This window comes from Schistocerca cancellata, chromosome 8 (assembly GCF_023864275.1).
Source record: "Schistocerca cancellata isolate TAMUIC-IGC-003103 chromosome 8, iqSchCanc2.1, whole genome shotgun sequence".
In the NCBI taxonomy this organism is placed as follows: Eukaryota; Metazoa; Arthropoda; class Insecta; order Orthoptera; family Acrididae; genus Schistocerca; species Schistocerca cancellata.
This window is the reverse complement of record NC_064633.1, coordinates 285,352,063-285,374,674: the sequence shown is the minus strand read 5'-3', so window position 1 is coordinate 285,374,674 and position 22,612 is coordinate 285,352,063.

Below are 22,612 nucleotides of genomic sequence, written 5' to 3'. Positions count from 1 at the left end.
GACACACATGCGTGCACGCTCACACACACACACACACACACACACACACACACACACACACACACACACCTGTGAAAATTGCAAGGCTGTTATGATAAATTCAAAGACAGAGTAGGTGCTTGTCTTCATACCATATTATTTGGGTCAAGCACACGGGATGCTGTTATAACTATAATGTGAATATGCGTATGTGTGTGTGTGTGTGTGTGTGTGTGTGTGTGTGTGTGTGTGTGTAGATTATTCAGTGGTAGACAAAATGTCAATTATTTAACAAAGATACTTTTGCAGACAGCAAAATACATTGAATGCATAAAGAAAGTATATCAAATAAAGTAAATCAAATAAAACATGACAACTATTAAAAGCAAGATGTAAATATGGTAATGGAAGAGCTTAGTAGAATGTAAATAATTTAGGAGTAATGGTAACAACTCAACAAAGAGTAAAGTCATTGAGTAGTTCACAGGAACAAAAACAAAGCTGAAAACTTGCTAAATTTCAGATAATTACTTTTTCGAGCTACAGTACACACATTTTGGAAGATTGGCTGAAAGTACAGAGGGAGGCAGCAGTGCATGTGCATTTTAATTGAAAAATTGACTCTACTGCCAGTCAATAAGTTTCCAGTCTTCTTCATTCTCCTGTCGGTCACTTATTTCCTCTACCATTCAGTGAGTTGTTACCTCTACTTCTAAATTATTTACAAACTTAATGTGTAGTTTCACACTAATAACAACAGGGACTTCACACAGTCTCATGAGTTAAATACCACTACGTGTAAACTGTAATCCACCCCCTCTTTCTTACTTTTATCTATTGTCCACAGTTTTTTTATGACGATTTGAAAGAAGTGAAGATTAAAATCGACTTTCTAGTTTGCTTAGCTTGTCATGTTGAAATGGCCCCAGTTATTGTCTAGGGGTCTGATTCTTGAAACTAAAAATGTCAACATCAGGTACTCACAGTTGGTTTGAACTAAATAAAAATGAAGATTGTTGTTGCAGCATTTTTTTAACATCAATATATTTTCTCACATTTTAGTATATCATAAAGTATTTTTATTTTTCACATTAACAAGGCCAAAATTACATTGTTCACACAAAAATACAAAAATATGTCTGATCACATCAAAGCTATGTTTATGACTTTCAAACTCTGCATAAATAGCTATATCCCATAGTGTTTACAATTATTCTTAACAAATTAATTCTTACTAGTTTTATTTACATTATTAATTTCTATTATTATTCCATAAATCAATCTAGAAATAAACATAGTAAACAGTACAGGATTGTGTCATTAATAATCAAAATTTTAAGTAAGCCAATAATTCATAATTTCAAATTATTCTAAAAATAAACAATTTTAACTGTACATTCAGAGCTAGTTTTATCAATTGTTAACATTGATCCTAAATCTTTTTATAAAGTAATTTCTTCTCATAAACTGTAGCTTGAAATATAACATACTGTATATAAAATTAGATGAAAGATTTCAGTAAAGCAATTGAGATAATACTGACTTGTTCATTATACGAAAAATAATACTGGTATCAACAACTACTGTTGAGGAAAACTAATGCTAGAGGAGTATGTTCCATCACAACATCCCCCCCCCCCCCCCCCCCCCACACACACACACATAATATGGAAACAATGTGTTTACAATATTTTGTGACATACTATAAGGTTTGCCAAAAAAATGATGCCAAAAGATAGAATACAGATTGTCAAAGTGAAATTCCAAAATTACAAGAAAACTTTAGGTTGTAAGATCATCATTTCCCTATGAACATAATGGCAAAATTAACGTATGGTGACAATTTCCAAAATTATTGACGAAATTCACATGAAGGTGCTCAAAACATAAGAAAAATATCTACTATACAAGTCATAATCTATACAAATATTAGAACATGGCACTCAAATTTTCAGATCTGTGAAGCTTTCTGTCCCAAGACAATGATACAAAGTCAAAACTGAAACATTACAACACTAAACTATAGAAATAAGTGCAGAGACCATGCAAAGTACTAGAATTACAAACTAAAAATTTACATTTACAAAGTCACACCTTCAAAATCATCAAAAGGGAAGAAAAAATTCAGCACCTATGTGTACGACAAGTGAGCCGACACAAAAAAATCACAATGACGGGTACTGACCAGAAGAATATACTGTCACAAGTGGGAGTATAGCACAAAATCAATCAGCCACATAATCAGAGTATGTACGGATATGTTGACTCATGAAAAGAAAAAATAATGAAAAAAATATTAGGGACTATACTTATGACGTGGGGACTGGCCCATGAATCCAACCACACAGGGTACACCAGCAGAAATGTTTCAGCACAACAAAATGCCATAAGTTCAATCATGTGTAAAGAAAATTAGAGGAATCATCTAGCCTCAGTCAATAGTTTCACATTCTTCTTGGGTACACCACACACACACACACACACACACACACAACCGTGATGATCAGGGGTACCCAAAACAGAGTTAAACATGAGTTTGCACACAACTCAAGTCCCAATGAGATACAATAATGCAGTACTCTGGATAAATAAATGTAATAGAATCATAAATAGCTTTGAATGATGACATAATCAAGGAGCATGAGGGCCAAAATCATTGTGTGAAATCAGAAATGTATACATCTTGTTATACAGCCTTTGCACAATTCATGATCACAAATGTAAATGTCTTCCACATTATTTGCTAATTGTTCATACAAACTAACCTACATATATACAAGCCTAGAAGAGTTATTTAGAATTTAAAAAATACATATGAAGAAAACCATTGTGCACTCCGTGTCCATACCAGGTGGAGTCATTCCAGACGTGGAACAGATCCTCCCAGATGCCATGAAGAGCGTAGGGTGCAGCCAACTGCAGGTGGTGGCTCATGTCAGTAGCAATGATGTGGTCACTTTGGATCAGAAGAGATTCTCTCTGGTTTCAATCAGCTAACAGAAGTGGTAAAGGCTGCCAGTCTTGCTTATGATATGAAAGCAGAGCTGACCATTTGCAGCATATTTGACAGGACTGATAGCAGACCTCTAGTACAGAACCAGTGGAGGATCTGACTCAGAGGCTCAGACAGTTCTGCAACCAAGTAGGCTGCAGCTCCCTCAACTTGCGCCAAAGGGTGGTTGGGTTTCTGGTTCCGCTGACTAGGTCAGGAGTCCACTATACACAGGAGGCAGCTACACGGGTAGCATGGGCTGTGAGGCATGGACTGGGTAGTTGTTTAGGTTAGAGAGTCTCAGGAAAACACAAAAAGGATTTCAGTATCAAAGGGTGCAGGCCGAACATAGGAAGAACATAGATACAGGAACCATCAGTATAACAGTCTTAAATTGTTGTAGCTGTGTTGGGAAAGTACCAGAGCTCCAAGTGCTAATGGAAAGCACTGATGCTCAAATCGCTATAGTCACTGAAAGCTGGATAAAGCCAGAGATAAGCTCTGCCAAAATATTTGCGAAGAACCTAACGGTGTTCCCAAAGGATAGGCTAAATACAGTTGGCAGTAGTATGTTTGTTCCTTTTAGAATGGTTTATTTTGTTGCAAAATTGAAGTGGATAGTTTCGGTGAGTTAGTATGGAAAGATGTCATTCTTGGCAACCAGCATAAAACAATAATTGGATCCCTTTACACACCTCCCAATTCAGATGATACAATTGATGAAAGGTTAAAAGTATACTGGAGTTTGATTTCAAACACCTACTCAACTCAAACGATTATTGTTCGGTGGTGACTTTAATTTACCCTCAATATACTGTCAAAAATACATGTTTAATTCTGGAGGTATGCATAAAACATCATCCAAAATTGAGCTCAATGCATTATCTGAAAATTAGATTCAAGTAGTTAGTTCATTAGCCTACATGAATAGTTAATGGGTGTGAAAACACACTTAACCTCTTAGCAACAAATAATCCTGAATTAATAATGAGCATCAAAATAGATATACAGATTAGTGAACACAAGGTTGTTGTAGTGAGATTGAATATTGTAACCCCCAAATCCTCCAAAAATAAACAAAAAAATATACCTATTCAAATAACCAGAGAAACATTAACTAGACAGGTTCCTGAGAGACAATCTCCACTCCTTCCAAATTAACAATATAAATATAGACCAGACGTGGTTTGAATTCAAAGAAATAGTATCGGCAGTAATTGAGAGATTTATACCAAATAAATTAACAAATGATGGAGATGATCCTCCTAGGTACACAAAAAGGGTCAGAACACTGTTGCAGAAACAATGAAATAATCAGGCCAAATTTAAGCAGATGCATTTACAGAAGCTCAAAATTTAGCATGGACTTCAATGCCAGATGTTTATAATAGTTTCCACAGTAAAATTTTGTCTCAAAACCGGGCTAAAAATCCAAAGAGATTCTGATCATATGTGAAGTATGCTAGTGGCAAGACACAATCAGTGCCTTTTCTGCATGATAGCAACAGAGATACTATTGAAGACAATAATGCCAAAGCAAGGTTACTAAACACAACCTTCTGAAGTACCTTCACAAAAGAAGATGAAGTAAATATTCCAGAATATGAATCAAGAACAGCTGCCAACATGAGTAACATAGAAATAAATATCCTCAGAGTAGCAAAGCAACTTAAATCACTTAATAAAAGCAAGTCTTCTGGTCCAAACTATATACCAATTAGGTTACTTTCACGGTATGCTGATGCAGTAGCTCCACATTTAACAATCATATACAACCGTTTGCTGGACAAAAGATCCATATCCAAAGACTGGAAAGCTGCTCAGGTCACACCAATATTCAAGAAAGGTTGTAGGAGCAATCCACTAAATTACAGGCCCATATCATTAACATCAATATACATCAGGATTCTGGAACATGTATTGTGTTCGAATATCATGAATTACCTCAAAGAAAATGGTCTATTGACACCTAATCAACATGGTTTTAGAAAACATCATTCTTGTGAAACACAACTAGCTCTTTATTCACATGAAGTGTTAAGTGCTAAGGGATTTCAGATTGATTCTGTATTTCTGGATTTCCGGAAGGCTTTTGACACTGTAGCACGCAAGCAGCTTGTAGTGATATTGCTTGCTTATGGAATATCAACTCAGTTATCTGACTGGATTCATGATTTCCTGTCAGAGAGGTCACAGTTCACAGCAATTAATGGAAAGTCATCGAGTAAAACAGAAGTGATTTCCGGTGTTCCCCAAGGTAGTGTTATAGGCCCTTTGCTGTTCAAAAAATGGTTCAAATGGCTCTAAGCGCTATGTGACTTAACATCTGAGGTCATCAGTCCCCTAGACTTAGAACTAATTAAGCCTAACTAACCTAAGGACATCACACACATCCATGCCCGAGGCAGGATTCGAGCCTGCAACCGTAGCAGCAGCGCGGTTCCAGACTGAACCGCCTAGAACCGCTTGCCCACAGTGACTGGCCCTTTGCTGTTCCTTATCTATGTAAATGATTTGGGAGACAATATGAACAGCTGTCTTAGGTTGCTCATGGGCGACACTGTTGTTTATCGACTAATAATTGAAACAAAATTGCAAAATGATTTAGAAAAAATATCTGTGTGGTGCAAAAATTGGCAGGTGACACTAAATAATGAAAAGTGTGAAGTCTTCCACATGAGTGCTAAAATGAATCTGTTAAACTTTGGTTACATGATAAATCAGTCAAATCTAAAAGCCATAAATTCGACTAAATACCTAGGAATTACAATTACGAACAACTTAAATTGGATGGAATACATAGAAAATGTTGTGATGAAAGCTAACCAAAGGCTGCGTTATATTGGTAGGAAACTTAGAAAATGTAACAGGTCTACTAAGGGCACTGCCTACACAATGCTTGTCAGTACTCTTTTAGAATATTGCTGCACAGTGTGGGATCTTTACCAGATAGGATTGATGGACCACATCAAAAAAGTTCAATGAAGTGCAGCACATTTTGTATCATTGCAAAACTGGGGAGAGAGTGCCACTGAAATGATACAGGATTTGGGGTGGACATAATTAAAACAAAGGCATTTTTCGTTGCAGCGGAATCTTCTCACAAAATTCCAATCAACAACTTTCTCCTCCAAATGAGAAAATATTTTATTGACACCGACCTGCAAATGGAGAAATGATCACCATGATAAATTAAGGGAAATCAGAGCTTGTACAGAAAGATATAGGCGTTCGTTCTTTCCGTGCACTGTACGAGGTTGGAATAACAGAGAATTGTGAGATGGTTTGATTAACCCTCTACCCTGGACTTAAAAGTGATTTGCAGAGTATCCATGTAGATGTAGATGTACTTTATCAGATTCTCATAATTATTTGCAACATGGTTCATAGAACACACACCTGAACTTTTTAAGTTTTCACATTTCTGTGTTGGACATAACCAATCATATCATAGAACATCAACCTTCCACAGTATTATACTGAAGTCAAACCAGATTTAAAGTTACATAATATATTGGGAAGTTAATCCCCTACTTGAAAAAAGACATCTATGTGGAACAACACTGTCTACAACAGTGACTTCTTTTCTAAACAAATAGTTCTTTGAAATTTATATAGATACAATAATTTTGCATATAGGATAATTTCTTGGCTAACAATTTACAAATTTCAGTCACAAGACTGATGTAGCTGACAGATGCTTGAATACATTACACAGCACCTATGATCTCTTGATATTTGACTCGACCAACGATCCACCCGCATCTTTCAGCTTCCTCCCTAGATTTCTCATCACATTCTCCAATGGATATTTAACTACCTGTCTAACTTTCACATCGAATCCTGATGTTGTTTTGTGTATTAAGTATGCTGTTCAATACCTCCCTCACATTGCATGGCACATGTTTTGTCTACCTATAATGAAAAAAATAAGTATTCAGGTTTTATGTCAGAACGGCTTAAAAAGTGTTCACACGTATGGTACATTAATAAACAGAGGTAAATGCAATGAAGACAAGAACTATTAAGGTAATATACACATATATACTAAAGATATCTCAAAGTAACAGTCACTTGGCAATTAGCAGATTGAGATAAATTATGTACACAAGCAAGACAAGTTAGACTGCACTGACACAGCATCTGCCAAAGGCTGCAAAATGAGGTATGGACCATAGTCCACAATGTACTGACATAAGAATTCTGTGTTTAACATACACTTGTGTTTGGTTTGGACATATGAAATTTCAGCAAGATTTCTATGGCTGCCGCCGCCTCTCGCATTCCAGTCTCTGTCACTCATGGTCATTCCAGAGTCCTTCATTAAGTCCTCTTGCCGACATTGCTTCATTGATGTCATCTTTCCAGCATCTTGCAGGTCTACTGTGTTTTCTTCTTTGATGTAACGCCCATTGCCATACACGTTTTGGCTGTCTTGTGTCTGGCATACGCTGTAACTGACCATATCAGAGTAAGTGCTTCCTTTCTATGTAGTCTAGGATTGTGCTTTTGACATTCATAACCTCTCTGATCCTATCATTTCTAATATGATCAAGCCTGGAATATACACAACTCCATCTCCAGAAATTCATCTTGACAGCCAGCAGGTGATCTTTCTGCCTCTGAGTTAGTTCCCACAACTTTGCACCACATGTTGTGATACTTTCAGTAATTGTGTGGTAGGTGGTATGTTTTACTTTTTGCATTATGTTTTTGTTCCAGAGAATATCATTTACTTGTTTTATGGCTCGCTTGCCCTGGCCAATTTTATTGTTTATATCATCCGTACTTCTACCATTGGACGACAGCGTCACTCCAAGGTATTTAAAATTATGATACCCTTTTACAGTATCAGCACCAAGTTGTAAGTTGTTAACAGCATTTTCTCCCACTTTCAGATATTCTGTTTTAGATATATTTATGACAAGACCCAATTTTTCATATTCTTCTTTTAATCTGCAGAACATGTAATGTAAGGTACTATTCCTAATATTTACAGTACACATGAATAAAATGGGTCCTCACTCAATTTACAGCAACACCCATGACTTTACCCAAAAGAGTTCATGACAATTACATTAAATCACTTTCTGCAGAGTACACAAAAATATTAATAATATTTAACACTAATAACATTCCAAAATAAGAAATCTATCACTAGATATTTAATGGTACTGTCACATATCAAAATTGTAAATGGATCTATCAATTTAGTCAAACGACATATGTGTATTAAAATATAAAGCATTACATAACAGAATTATATAGTTGTATGAACCTGGAAATATGGTGTGGCATAGACTTAAACCAAGTGAATAGATAAGATAGAACTTAAGAAACCACATCATCTTACATACTACATTCCTGACAAAGGAGAAAGAAAAAAATTAGATACTTATGGATCATGTCTATAAGATTTCAGTTCAGTGACATTGCGTAATCCAAACAACTTCTTAGATTTAAGATATACAAGTCTGTATGCACTGGGATGTGGAATTTCAAGAATTTCAAATGGTCCTATATAAATATCAAAGAATTGCTTTATCTCTGATGTCAACAGTTTATATTTCTCTTTGGCTTTTACCAACACAATATCTCCAACCTCAAACTTAGAAAACATGCCTTTACCATCATGTCTCTACATTCTCCTATCTCCCAGCTTTTTCATCATCTCCCTGACACAGTCTTCTCTCTCTTGTGGTGACAGAATTTTACATGCTCTGCAATTAAACACGGTTTCAAATGGTGAAAAACATATAGAAGAATATTGTAATCTGTTCATAATATCCTCAAAATCACTGACATAATGTATCCAACTGGTATGATTCTTACTACAATACGTTCTAAACAATCTTCCAATTTCTCTCATATATCTTTCTGCAGGATTACTTGATGAATGGTACAGAGAGATTAGAATATTCCTTATTTTAGAATCATCAAGAAAGTCTTTTCCAGCTTGTGATGTAACCTGAGAACCATTGTCAGATAAAATTGTTTTAGGGATGTAATGTAATGAATATATGTTTTTTCAAACTTAGAGATGATTTGCTTACTCGTAGCTTTCTTAAGGGGAAACAATTTTATGAACTTTGAAAATACATCAACCACCACAAAACCATAACAAAATCCATTTTTAGATTTAGGCAAAGGTCCATAGACGTCCACTGATTTGAGGTCTAGGTTACTATTAGGCAATACATTTTGCATGTGACCTCTACTTGTTTGGTTACTTACCTTCACTCTTTGGCATCTGTCACAGCTGGCATTCTTCTTCTTGACTCTCCTTTCTATGTTGTAAAAATAGATGTTTCTCTCAATCTTCTTTGGCTGACCCACAATGACCAAAACTCTCATGTGCATTAGTAACTGAAGTGTCAATACATTGTTCCAGCCAACATAATGTCTAATCATCTAAGTCAGTCTTATGTATCCTGAATAACATACCATTGTGTACCTTATAACATTGTTCAGTCTTTTCTCCTCCTTTCTTACCCAACATGCTCTTAACCAATTTCGAATTTTGATCATGACTTTAATAATGGGGGATGTTTTTGCAAATGTTCAAGATCTCTTTCTCCTCTTTCACACATCTCAAGTATATAATTTTAAACTCTCTCTCTCTTTCTCCAAAGTTGTTACATGAGTCACTCCCTTAAGGTAGCTTAGACAAAGTATCAGCAGCTACATTGTCTGTGCCCTTAATGTATCTGATTTCATATTTCAGCTGCTGTAAAAATGAGACCCAATGAGAAATTCTATCATAGCACAGTTTACATTCCTGGAGATACCATAATGCTCGAGATAACATATGCTTTGTGATCAGTATTGATGATGTCTTTATGTAAATAAATATATAAATAAATATAAAATATATATAAATAAATATATAAATAATTTTTGAACTTGTTGAATGCCCAATGTACACCCAAAAGTTCTTTCTCAGTTACAGCATGTGTCTTTTCATGTTTCTGCAATACTCTACTAGCAAATGCAAGTGATCTATGTTCAATAACACCTTCAATTTCAACCTCCTGAAATAAATGGGCACCCAAACCAATATCACTACTGTCTGTCGTAATAAAGAAAGGATGACACAAATCTGGTCTGAATAATATCTGACTTCGACACAACAGTCCTTTGGTCTCATAGAAACCATACTGGCATTCCTGATTCCAGTCCCAAACAGTATTCTTCTTCAAAAGTTCACACAGGCATGAAGCATTTAAAGCTTGGCTTCTACAATTTTTTTTATAGAATCCAGGTAACTGAAAAAATGATTTAAGCTCTTTTTTGTTGTGAGGAGCAGGAAAAGTAGCAGTAGTATCAAATTTCTCTTTATCAGGTGCAACTCCTTTCTCAAATATACTATGTCCTAAAAATTTTACTTTTTGCACACCAAATTTACACTTACCTATTTTCAAAGTCATACCTGCTGATGCCAATTTTGAAAACACATCTCTTAACAGATCCAAATGTTGTTCCTAAGTCTTTTCAGTGACGGAAAATGTCATCAACAAACACAATTAATTTTGAAGTCGCTTCACTTCCCAAGACAGAATCCAGAGCTCTTATGAATTCAGCTAAAGATACATTTAGCCCAAATGGCACCATAGAGTATTGAAAACACTTACATCCATACAAAAATGCAGTATACTTCCTAGAATTAATTTCAAGTAGAATCTGGTGTAATCCAGTGGTCAAATGCGAGCTACTAATAAATTTCATCAGATTTGTGTAACAGCTCATCCATGTTCTCAGGATTGTAATTCTCTCCGATGTTGTTGTTGTTATGGTCTTCAGTCCTGAGACTGGTTTGATGCAGCTCTCCATGCTACTCTATCCTGTGCAAGCTTCTTCATCTCCCAGTACCTACTGCAACCTACATCCTTCTGAATCTGCTTAGTGTATTCATCTCTTGGTCTCCCCCTACGATTTTTACCCTCCACGCTGCCCTCCAATACTAAATTGGTGATCCCTTGATGCCTCAGAACATGTCCTACCAACCGATCCCTTCTTCTGGTCAAGTTGTGCCACAAACTTCTCTTCTCCCCAATCCTATTCAATACTTCCTCATTAGTTATGTGATCTACCCATCTAATCTTCAGCATTCTTCTGTAGCACCACATTTCGAAAGCTTCTATTCTCTTCTTGTCCAAACTATTTACCGTCCATGTTTCACTTCCATACATGGCTACACTCCATACAAATACTTTCAGAAATGACTTCCTGACACTTAAATCTATACTCGATGTTAACAAATTTCTCTTCTTCAGAAACGCTTTCCTTGCCATTGCCAGTCTACATTTTATATCCTCTCTACTTCGACCATCATCAGTTATTTTGCTCCCCAAATAGCAAAACTCCTTTACTACTTTAAGTGTCTCATTTCCTAATCTAATACCCTCAACATCACCCGACTTAATTCGACTACATTCCATTATCCTCGTTTTGCTTTTGTTGATGTTCAACTTATATCCTCCCTTCAAGACACCATCCATTCCATTCAACTGCTCTTCCAAGTCCTTTGCTGTCTCTGACAGAATTACAATGTCATCGGCGAACCTCAACGTTTTTATTTCTTCTCCATGGATTTTAATACCTACTCCGAATTTTTCTTTTGTTTCCTTTACTGCTTGCTCAATATACAGATTGAATAACACCGGGGAGAGGCTACAACCCTGCCTTACTCCCTTCTTAACCACTGCTTCCCTTTCATGTCCCTCGACTCTTATAACTGCCATCTGGTTTCTGTACAAATTGTAAATAGCCTTTCGCTCCCTGTATTTTACCCCTGCCACCTTTAGAATTTGAAAGAGAGTATTCCAGTCAACATTGTCAAAAGCTTTCTCTAAGTCTACAAATGCTAGAAACATAGGTTTGCCTTTCCTTAATCTTTCTTCTAAGATAAGTCGTAAGGTCAGTATTGCCTCACGTGTTCCAACATTTCTACGGAATCCAAACTGATCTTCCCCGAGGTCGGCTTCTACCAGTTTTTCCATTCGTCTGTAAAGAATTCGTGTTAGTATTTTGCAGCTGTGGCTTATTAAACTGATTGTTCGGTAATTTTCACATCTGTCAACACCTACTTTCTTTGGGATTGGAATTATTATATTCTTCTTGAAGTCTGAGGGTATTTCACCTGTTTCATACATCTTGCTCACCAGATGGTAGAGTTTTGTCAGGACTGGCTCTCCCAAGGCTGTCAGTAGTTCCAATGGTATGTTGTCTACTCCGGGGGCCTTGTTTCGACTCAGGTCTTTCAGTGCTCTGTCAAACTCTTCACGCAGTATCGTATCTCCCATTTCGTCTTCATCTACATCCTCTTCCATTTCCATAATATTGTCCTCAAGTTCATCGCCCTTGTATAGACCCTCTATATACTCCTTCCACCTTTCTGCTTTCCCTTCTTTGCTTAGAACTGGGTTTCCATCTGAGCTCTTGATGTTCATACAAGTGGTTCTCTTATCTCCAAAGGTCTCTTTAATTTTCCTGTAGGCAGTATCTATCTTACCCCTTGTGAGATAAGCCTCTACATCCTTACATTTGTCCTCTAGCCATCCCTGCTTAGCCATTTTGCACTTCCTGTCGATCTCATTTTTGAGACGTTTATATTCCTTTTTGCCTGCTTCATTTACTGCATTTTTATATTTTCTCCTTTCGTCAATTAAATTCAATATTTCTTCTATTACCCAAGGGTTTCTGCTAGCCCTTGTCTTTTTACCTATTTGATCCTCTGCTGCCTTCACTATTTCATCCCTCAAAGCTACCCATTCTTCTTCTACTGTATTTCTTTCCCCCATTCCTGTCAATTGTTCCCTTATGCTCTCCCTGAAACTCTGTACAACCTCTGGTTCTTTCAGTTTATCCAGGTCCCATCTCCTTAAATTCCCACCTTTTTGCAGTTTCTTCAGTTTTAATCTACAGGTCATAACCAATAGATTGTGGTCAGAGTCCACATCTGCCCCTGGAAATGTCTTACAATTTAAAACCTGGTTCCTAAATCTCTGTCTTACCATTATATAATCTATCTGATACCTTTTAGTATCTCCAGGGTTCTTCCATGTATACAACCTTCTATCATGATTCTTAAACCAAGTGTTAGCTATAATTAAGTTGTGCTCTGTGCAAAATTCTACCAGGCGGCTCCCTCTTTCATTTCTTAGCCCCAATCCATATTCACCTACTACATTTCCTTCTCTCCCTTTTCCTACACTCGAATTCCAGTCACCCAAGACTATTAAATTTTCGTCTCCCTTCACTATCTGAATAATTTCTTTTATTTCATCATACATTTCTTCAATTTCTTCGTCATCTGACCTACTACATTTCCTTCTCTCCCTTTTCCTACACTCGAATTCCAGTCACCCAAGACTATTAAATTTTCGTCTCCCTTCACTATCTGAATAATTTCTTTTATTTCATCATACATTTCTTCAATTTCTTCGTCATCTGCAGAGCTAGTTGGCATATAAACTTGTACTACTGTAGTAGGTGTGGGCTTCGTATCTATCTTGGCCACAATAATGCGTTCACTATGCTGTTTGTAGTAGTTTACCCGCACTCCTATTTTCCTATTCATTATTAAACCTACTCCTGCATTACCCCTATTTGACTTTGTGTTTATAACCCTGTACTCACCTGACCAGAAGTCTTGTTCCTCCTGCCACCGAACTTCACTAATTCCCACTATATCTAACTTTAACCTATCCATTTCCCTTTTTAAATTTTCTAACCTACCTGCCCGATTAAGGGATCTGACATTCCACGCTCCGATCCGTAGAACGCCAGTTTTCTTTCTCCTGATAACTACATCCTCTTGAGTAGTCCCCGCCCGGAGATCCGAATGGGGGACTATTTTACCTCCGGAATATTTTACCCAAGAGGACGCCATCATCATTTAATCATACAGTAAAGCTGCATGCCCTCGGGAAAAATTACGGCCGTAGTTTCCCCTTGCTTTCAGCCGTTCGCAGTACCAGCACAGCAAGGCCGTTTTGGTTATTGTTACAAGGCCAGATCAGTCAATCATCCAAACTGTTGCCCTTGCAACTACTGAAAAGGCTGCTGCCCCTCTTCAGGAACCACACGTTTGTCTGGCCTCTCAACAGATACCCCTCCGTTGTGGTTGTACCTACGGTACGGCTATCTGTATCGCTGAGGCACGCAAGCCTCCCCACCAACGGCAAGGTCCATGGTTCATGGGGGGGGATAAGAAACTTATTAAGATGTCTAGAGTCCAACACAATTGTCATTCCACCATTTCTCTTACTTACCCCAACCAAAGGATTTTGTAAGCACTCCTTCTTCTCTCAATTACTCCCCGCATTTCCATTTCCTGAATTTATTTGTCTACATCTTTCCTTTTTGAAAATGGTATACTATTTGGCTTGAGAAAGAAAGATTGATTATCTCTAAGGTAAAGCATGCACTGATAGCCTTTCACTTTCCCTAGTCTTTCACTGAACACATTTCTAAACTCCAATAACAAATTCCTAAGTGGTTCCTTTTGCTGATCATTAAGAGTTTTAGCTTCCTTCACTTCAGAATCCACTACACTTTCAGAATCCCGATCCTCAGTCTCATCAAAATTTATATTGTCATAAAACACCTGGTAATCACCTTGGTTCACAATGTTTTCCAGATAGTTACAACTTTTCCCAGAGTTTAAAATACAGAAATTAGTTTTGACATAAGTATTACTTTTAGGTTCCAAAATACACAATTTTTTAGCACTCCATCGACAACAAGTCTCAATTTTCACTATTCAATCTATATCAAGAATCCATGTTCAAAGGTCTTGTCTTCTATACTAAAAGTTAAAAGTACCTGAGATTTTACTAATTTGCTTTGCTTACGTGTAGCTTCTCTCTCTTTGACTCGTTCTACATCGATGCGTAATCACGCCATACTGGATCTACAGAATATGTATCCCAAATTTAAAAAAAATAATAATTATAAATAAAAAAATAAATAAATTACCTACAATGGGCATTTCCACAAAATTCTTACTATGCTTGATAGTGTCCCTAAATTGTTCAGATTGACCAGAAATCAGGCTATCTGTATAAATCAAACAGTTGCCTTTGCACTGATCAGTCTTAATCTTAGTGTAAGGACATACAAAATCTGAATCATCCTCTCTACTGGCAGACACTTTATGCAAAAGATCACTTTCAATTTCATCAAATGCTATATCTACACTGTCTTCACAAGGTTTTATCAATTTTACACATGTCATAACATTACCTTGATTAGTCATGATGTCAGGTAAAGATTGAACACAATGAATAGATTCCATGGCACAACTAACATAACTTGTTACAGAAGGAACACAAAACACATTACTGTCAAAATTACACATCCTGCTCAGATCCTCTTTCACTTCACTCCACCAATTGGGATACAAATTCTGACTAATCAGGGTTAACTTATTCCAGAATGTATCTTTATCTAAATTATCATCAATCTCATGCCAAACAAACTTCAAAAGTTTTCACCTTTGTTCTCCAGACTCACAGGTACCTCACCTTCACTGTTTGGATCATTACTCTGTATGACATTAATGGAAAACTGTTTTGACTGGACTGGTATTCCATGACTCTCACTTACAACATCACATATGTCACTTACCTTACCTGTATTGTCAACATCATTTACAAATAACTCTGAATCTTCATTATTCTTAAACTCCACAAATATCTGATACTCATCATCATCATATTCCTCTAAAATTATGTCATCGACATCACCACTAACAATACAAGTCTCATCTCCATCAAAGTCACTTAACTCCCCTACATTCATTTGCAATAGGCCACCAGTCTCAGACTTACCTACCTCAATTATTTCACAGCTCTCATTCACATGTACATAAAAAACACCACCTAGTTCAGATCCAGTGCACTCATCACCTAATTTACAAACATCAACAACACTGTTTTCTGTCCAAAAGAAGAAATCATTAGTACATACTACATAAAAATTCTCACTATTCTCACATTCTGGTTTGTGATCAGAACTTAAATCACTGTAATTAAACATAGTATCCCAAGAGTTTTGATCAAAACATAAAGAAGATCTCTGATATTCCTTCTGTTCAATTTCAGACACAAGGGCCATATCATTAACACTATTATTACTGTCTAATTGCAAGTGTAACTTATGGGTCCTGTGCTTGTTACGTTTCCTCATCCCAAAACTGTGAAACTTCATTGAGGTGAACTGCCATTTCCTAACTAATTACTTCTGTCATTGTTTCTTCTATTAAAATGCCCATGGTTGTTCCCATTATTTCTATCCGGCTGATGTTCAGGATTTCTCTCCCTATTGACACTTTGAACCTGATGGAAGTTACCATTATCTCTGTTTCTGTAATTACTCCCATTGTGACTTCTATCATTCCCATTATTATGGTACATACTTCATTCTACTGCCCTATCCAGCCAGTCAATATATTGTAAAAACCGTTCAAGGCAATTGTCAGGTCTGTGTACCAAATCCTGCAATCTTTCTGGTACTCTCCTTTTAAGTGCACCAATCATGGTCATTTCATCAAATGGTTTGTCAAGATGTGTTAATTTTTTAAACTGGTTCCTACAAAATTCTATCAAAGTCCTGTCCCTAATCCTATAATTAGGACAATTCAGAAATTCACTTTTGATTCTCATCTATTCTGCTTCCTACCATAATTTATTTAAGAAACTTTTCTTGAAACTCTGATATGTTTCCCACTGACTTAAATTTAAATTTACCCATGAAAAAGCTTTGCCTTCAAGAAATCTTTTAACAAATATCATTTTTTGATTGTCATTCATGCCTGACAAAAGCTATCTCTGCAATGGTGTAGCAAATACACTGGGTGTAAATTATCTGATAGGAAACTTTTGACAGGAGTGTTGGACTTTTGTTAATGTAACTTTCCCAAACTACTGAAATTTTTTATCTAAAACAGTCACGTTAGTTTGCATATTGTTTTCTACATTTAAATCTTTTGGTTTAAACTAGCAACATTTTGTCACACAGTTCTTCCACTACAGCCTTCTGTTCAACTCTGATGTGATCAACAATCTTTGATTGTTTTGCTGACTCAGCTGCAAACTCATTTTCTAAAACAATAAATTTATTTTCTTAAACATCATCTTTCTCATTCAAACTTTTTAACCCCTCCGACAACCCATTTTTTAACTCTGAAACTTGATTACTAAGTTGACTTATCCAATCTATTTTACTATTTTTTTCATTTTGCTTGTCATTTGTCTTTGTAGTAAAGTAAATTTGCTATCATTATCTGTTCTTATTTCAGTTAACTGATCATTAACTGCACTAAATTTGCTATTGTTATCTGTCTTCATTTCCTCTAGTTTTTCCAAAACTAACAGCAAAACATTAGTCTTTACTGTTTCTTTACAGACTACAATTTCACTTAGTTCAAATATGTCCTGACTGGACCCTGCAGCTTTCATTTCTACCTTACTTTTGCTTTGGTCACTATTCATTTTGTTAACAAGCACATGAGATCACAAACAAATTAACTTCACAAATAGTCTGTACTTATCTTTCCTCTTTGATATCCCTAGTCGTAGTTGTATGGTCCACTTCACTTTCATTCAATCTGGTCTATCATTATTGGTAGTACATCGTCACTGTTGATGCAAAGATCCTTTGTTGGGCAGCCTTTGGTTTTGCTCCATGTGATCAATAATTTGTTTGTACATAGATTATAAAAAGCAACAAAATAAAACAATTTCTGCAACAGACAAAACTTTATTATTAATCAGTTAATCAAAGACAATGCCCTCACTTGTACTCTATTGTACTTTATCCCCTCCTTCCTACTTCCATCTATTGTCCACATGAAGTTCTTTTATGAAGATGTCAGAGAAGCGAAGAACACAATAAACTTTCTAGCTTACTTAGCTTGTCATCTTGAGGTAGCTCCAGTTGTTCTTGTCTTGGGGTCTGATTCTTGAAACTGAAAATGTCACATCAGGTCCTCCAGTTGGTTTGAACTAAATAAATATGAGGACTGTTGTTGCAGCATTTTTAACATCAATATATTTTCTCAAATTTTAGTATCTCATACAGTATTTTGATTTTTCACATTAACAACGCCAAAATTAAATTGTTCGCACAGAAACACAAAAATATGTCCGCTCACATCAGAGGCATGCTTATGACTTTCACACTCTGTGAAAATAACAATATTTCAAAGGGTTTACAATTATTCTTAACAAATGAATTCCCACTAGTTTTATTTACATTATTAACTTTGACTATCATTTCATAAATGAATCGAGAAATAAACACAGAAAACAGTGCAGGATTGTGTAATTAATAAAAAAAATTTAAAGTGTGCCAATAATTTGTAATTTCAAATGTTTCTAAAAAAAAATAATTTCAACTGCACATTCAGAGCTAGTACTTATCAATTGTAACATCAAAACCAAAATCTTTTATATAGTGATTCCTTTTCATAAATTTTAGCTTGAAATATAACATACTGTGTATAAATATAATAGAGGGAAACATTCCACGTGGGAAAAATATATTTAAAAAGAAAGATGATGAGACTTACCAAACAAAAGCGCTGGCAGGTCGATAGACACACAAACAAACACAAACATACACACAAAATTCTAGCTTTCGCAACCAACGGTTGCCTCGTCAGGAAAGAGGGAAGGAGAAGGAAAGACAAAAGGATATGGGTTTTAAGGGAGAGGGTAAGGAGTCATTCCAATCCCGGGAGCGAAAAGACTTACCTTAGGGGGAAAAAAGGACAGGTATACACTTGCACACACACACATATCCATCCACACATACACAGACACAAGCAGACATTTGTAAAGGCAATGTCTGCTTGTGTCTGTGTATGTGTGGATGGATATGTGTGTGTGTGCAAGTGTATACCTGTCCTTTTTTCCCCCTAAGGTAAGTCTTTCCGCTCCCGGGATTGGAATGACTCCTTACCCTCTCCCTTAAAACCCATATCCTTTTGTCTTTCCTTCTCCTTCCCTCTTTCCTGACGAGGCAACCGTTGGTTGCGAAAGCTAGAATTTTGTGTGTATGTTTGTGTTTGTTTGTGTGTCTATCGACCTGCCAGCGCTTTTGTTTGGTAAGTCTCATCATCTTTCTTTTTAAATATACTGTGTATAAAATTATATGAAAGTTTTCAGAAAAGCAACTGAGATAATACTGACCTATCCAAAATTCGAAAAATAATACTGGTATCAACAACAGCTGTTGAGGAAAAGTAATGTTAGAGGAAGATGTCTCATTACAAAATGTTGTGAGGTGATGAAGAATATGCAATTAAAATCTCAAAAACAATAAAGAGTGAAGAGAACCATGCAGGAATGCATGTTGGGCATTTTTTCAGTTCATATGGCAGATGTCACAATAACTAATGAATGGAAAATTGTGCAGGTAGTCCAATATTTCTTCCTGTTTGTCCTGTTCAAACAATAAAGCATGAAGACAGAAAGATAACCATGAAAATGACAGTCTGTAAATAGTTCTGTATGAAGTAAGGAATAAAGAAAAGATGGGCACCTAGAGATGATTATGTTACAGTAGAAATTATCAGAACTGGAGGCAAAGAAATGCAGTATAAAACTATTTGCAGAATGTTTGCAGACTAAAGAAATACTTTGAAACTGAAACATTGCTGAAAGTAGCCTGCTTCACAAGAAAGGAGGCACTCAAGAATGTGGCCTAATGAGTCTCTATTTAGTAATGTACAAGACACTTGCTAAAATTTTCATTAACTCCATAGAAAAATGTTCAGGAATGTACCCATGATGGACACCATGAACATCTTAGAGGAGCACATGGCACCTGATATCTGCAAGCTAGTGCACCACTGTTTGACAGGCACCTATTTCAGGTGGAAAGGGGATTTCTACAGGCAGATGGATGGTGTATCAATGGGTTCCTCTCTACTGCCTGTTGCAGCAGACATTTTTATGCAAGTGTTCGAAGAAACAGCATTCCAGTCTGCACTATTACACCCAGAAATCTGGCTACGATACGTTGATGACGCCTTTGTCATCTGGCCACATGGAGAAGAAGAGCTTCAGAACTCCCACCAACATCTCAATCAGCAGCACAGTAAAATTCACTCTACCATGGAGACAGAAAAGAACAGGGTATTGCCTTTTCTCAACATGGAAGTTACTATAAGCCTGATGGGAAGCTTGGACACAGAGTTTATAGGAAGCCTACCAACACGGACAGGTACCTGTATGCATCCTCCCACCACCATCATATGCAAAAGAAATCAGCCCTAAGAGAACCTACATGATCAGCGATGAACACGATCTCAAAGATGAAGTACAGAACCTCAGGTCAATTTTTGAAACTAATGACTATGACATGAGTATGGCACATAAAACTGAAGGAGGAGGGCAATAGGGAAATGCAGAATGGAGCATGGAACACTGTCCTGCTGCCAGACATACAATTGGTTTCTGAACATCTGGACAAAATTCTCTGTCAGGCAGGTATTAAGCTGATTTTTCGTAGCAACAACAAAATGAAAGACATTTTGGGCTCGACGAAAGATACAGTTGACAAGTTTCATGCCACAGGAATTCATGAAATCGAGTGTGAATGTGGACTGGTGTATGTAGGTGACACTGGACGTCCAATAACCACAAGGTTATCTGAACACAAGAGATACATCTGTCTCAAACAATACAACACACCGTCTCAAACAATACAGCACACCAGGAACAGAGCTGTATGAAGATTGAATTTTGAGAGGCCCACGTACTGCTGAAACAGCCATTTAGTTTGAGGAGGATGATTAGAGAGGCTACAGAAATAGCCAAGTGACCAGACAACATGAACAGAGAAGTGAACAGCAGTGACAGCGTTGCGGAGGGACAGCTCTCGCAAAAGCAACAGGCATGCAGTAGGCCACAGCAGCGGAGGGTACATAGAGTGCTGACGCACCCTAGTCAATGCTAAGCAGTTAGTAAACAACACCACACTGCAGTTGCCACTCAGTTTCCTGTTTACCGATTTTCACCAATGGCAAGCAATAAAGGAAACCCCAATGGAAAATGCCTATTTCTGACAATGACACCATGCAATGAAAGGACCATTAAAAGAACAACTAATACCCATCATCCTCACCCTCATATCCAATGATAGCACTCCTCCATAGTATGTAAGTAACCAAATTAATGCTCATTCAGGAGTTAGCAATACACCCTGGGGAAGGCGTCTTGCAATAGTCACTGAAAGGTTGGAATTTTATATTTGACAATGCAGCCTCAAACCCAGAGGAATTTTGCTGGCCCATAGAAAAACATTGGATTTTACTGAGCATAATGGAGTTTGTACATGCAAGTCATAAACAAAGTTATAGACTGAAGCAATAAATATGACTTCCCCCTTTTTTTGGGAATTATATTTCACATACTTCAAAAAATTTTTGACGGAATTTCAACAAAATAAATGCTTGCTGCACTTGGGATATAACATGCTAATTCAGCCAGATATTAGTATATAGGGTGAGTCACCTAACATTACTGCTGGATATATTTCGTAAACCACATCAAATACTGACGAATCGATTCCACAGACTGAACGTGAGGAGAGGGGCTAGTGTAATTGGTTAATACAAACCATAAAAAAAAATGCACGGAAGTATGTTTTTTAACACAAACCTACATTTTTTTAATGGAACCCCGTTAGTTTTGTTAGCGCATCTGAACATATAAACAAATACGTAATCAGTGCCATTTGTTGCATTGTAAAATGTTAATTACATCCAGAGATATTGTAACCTAAAGTTGACGCTTGAGTACCACTCCTCCGCTGTTCAATCGTGTGTATCGGAGAGCACCGAATTACGTAGGGATCCAAAGGGAACGGTGATGGACTTTAGGTACAGAAGAGACTGGAACAGCACATTATGTCCACATTCTAACACCTTTTTATTGGTCTTTTTCACTGACGCACACGTACATTACCATGAGGGGTGAGGTACACGTATACATGTGGTTTCCGTTTTCAATTACGGAGTGGAATAGAGTGTGTCCTGACATGTCAGGCCAATAGATGTTCAATGTGGTGGCCATCATTTGCTGCACACAATTGCAATCTCTGGCATAATGAATGTCGTACACGCCGCAGTACATCTGGTGTAATGTCGCCGCAGGCTGCCACAATATGTTGTTTCATATCCTCTGGGGTTGTAGGCACATCACGGTACACATTCTCCTTCAACATACCCCAGAGAAAGAAGTTCAGAGTTGTAAGATCTGGAGAATGGGCTGGCCAATTTATATGTCCACCATGTCCTATGAAACGCCCGTAGAACATCCTGTCAAGGGCCAGCCTAGTGTTAATTGCGGAATGTGCAGGTGCACCATCATGCTGATACCACATACGTCGACGGGTTCCAGTGGGACATTTTCGAGCAACGTTGGCAGATAATTCTGTAGAAACGTGATGTATGTTGCAGCTGTTTGGGCCCCTGCAAAGAAGTGAGGACCAATGAGGTGGTCGACAATGATTCCGCACCATACATTTACAGTCCACGGTCGCTGTCGCTCTACCTGTCTGAGCCACCAAGGATTGTCCATGAACCAGTAATGCATGTTCCGTAGATTCACTGCCCCGTGGTTTGTGAAA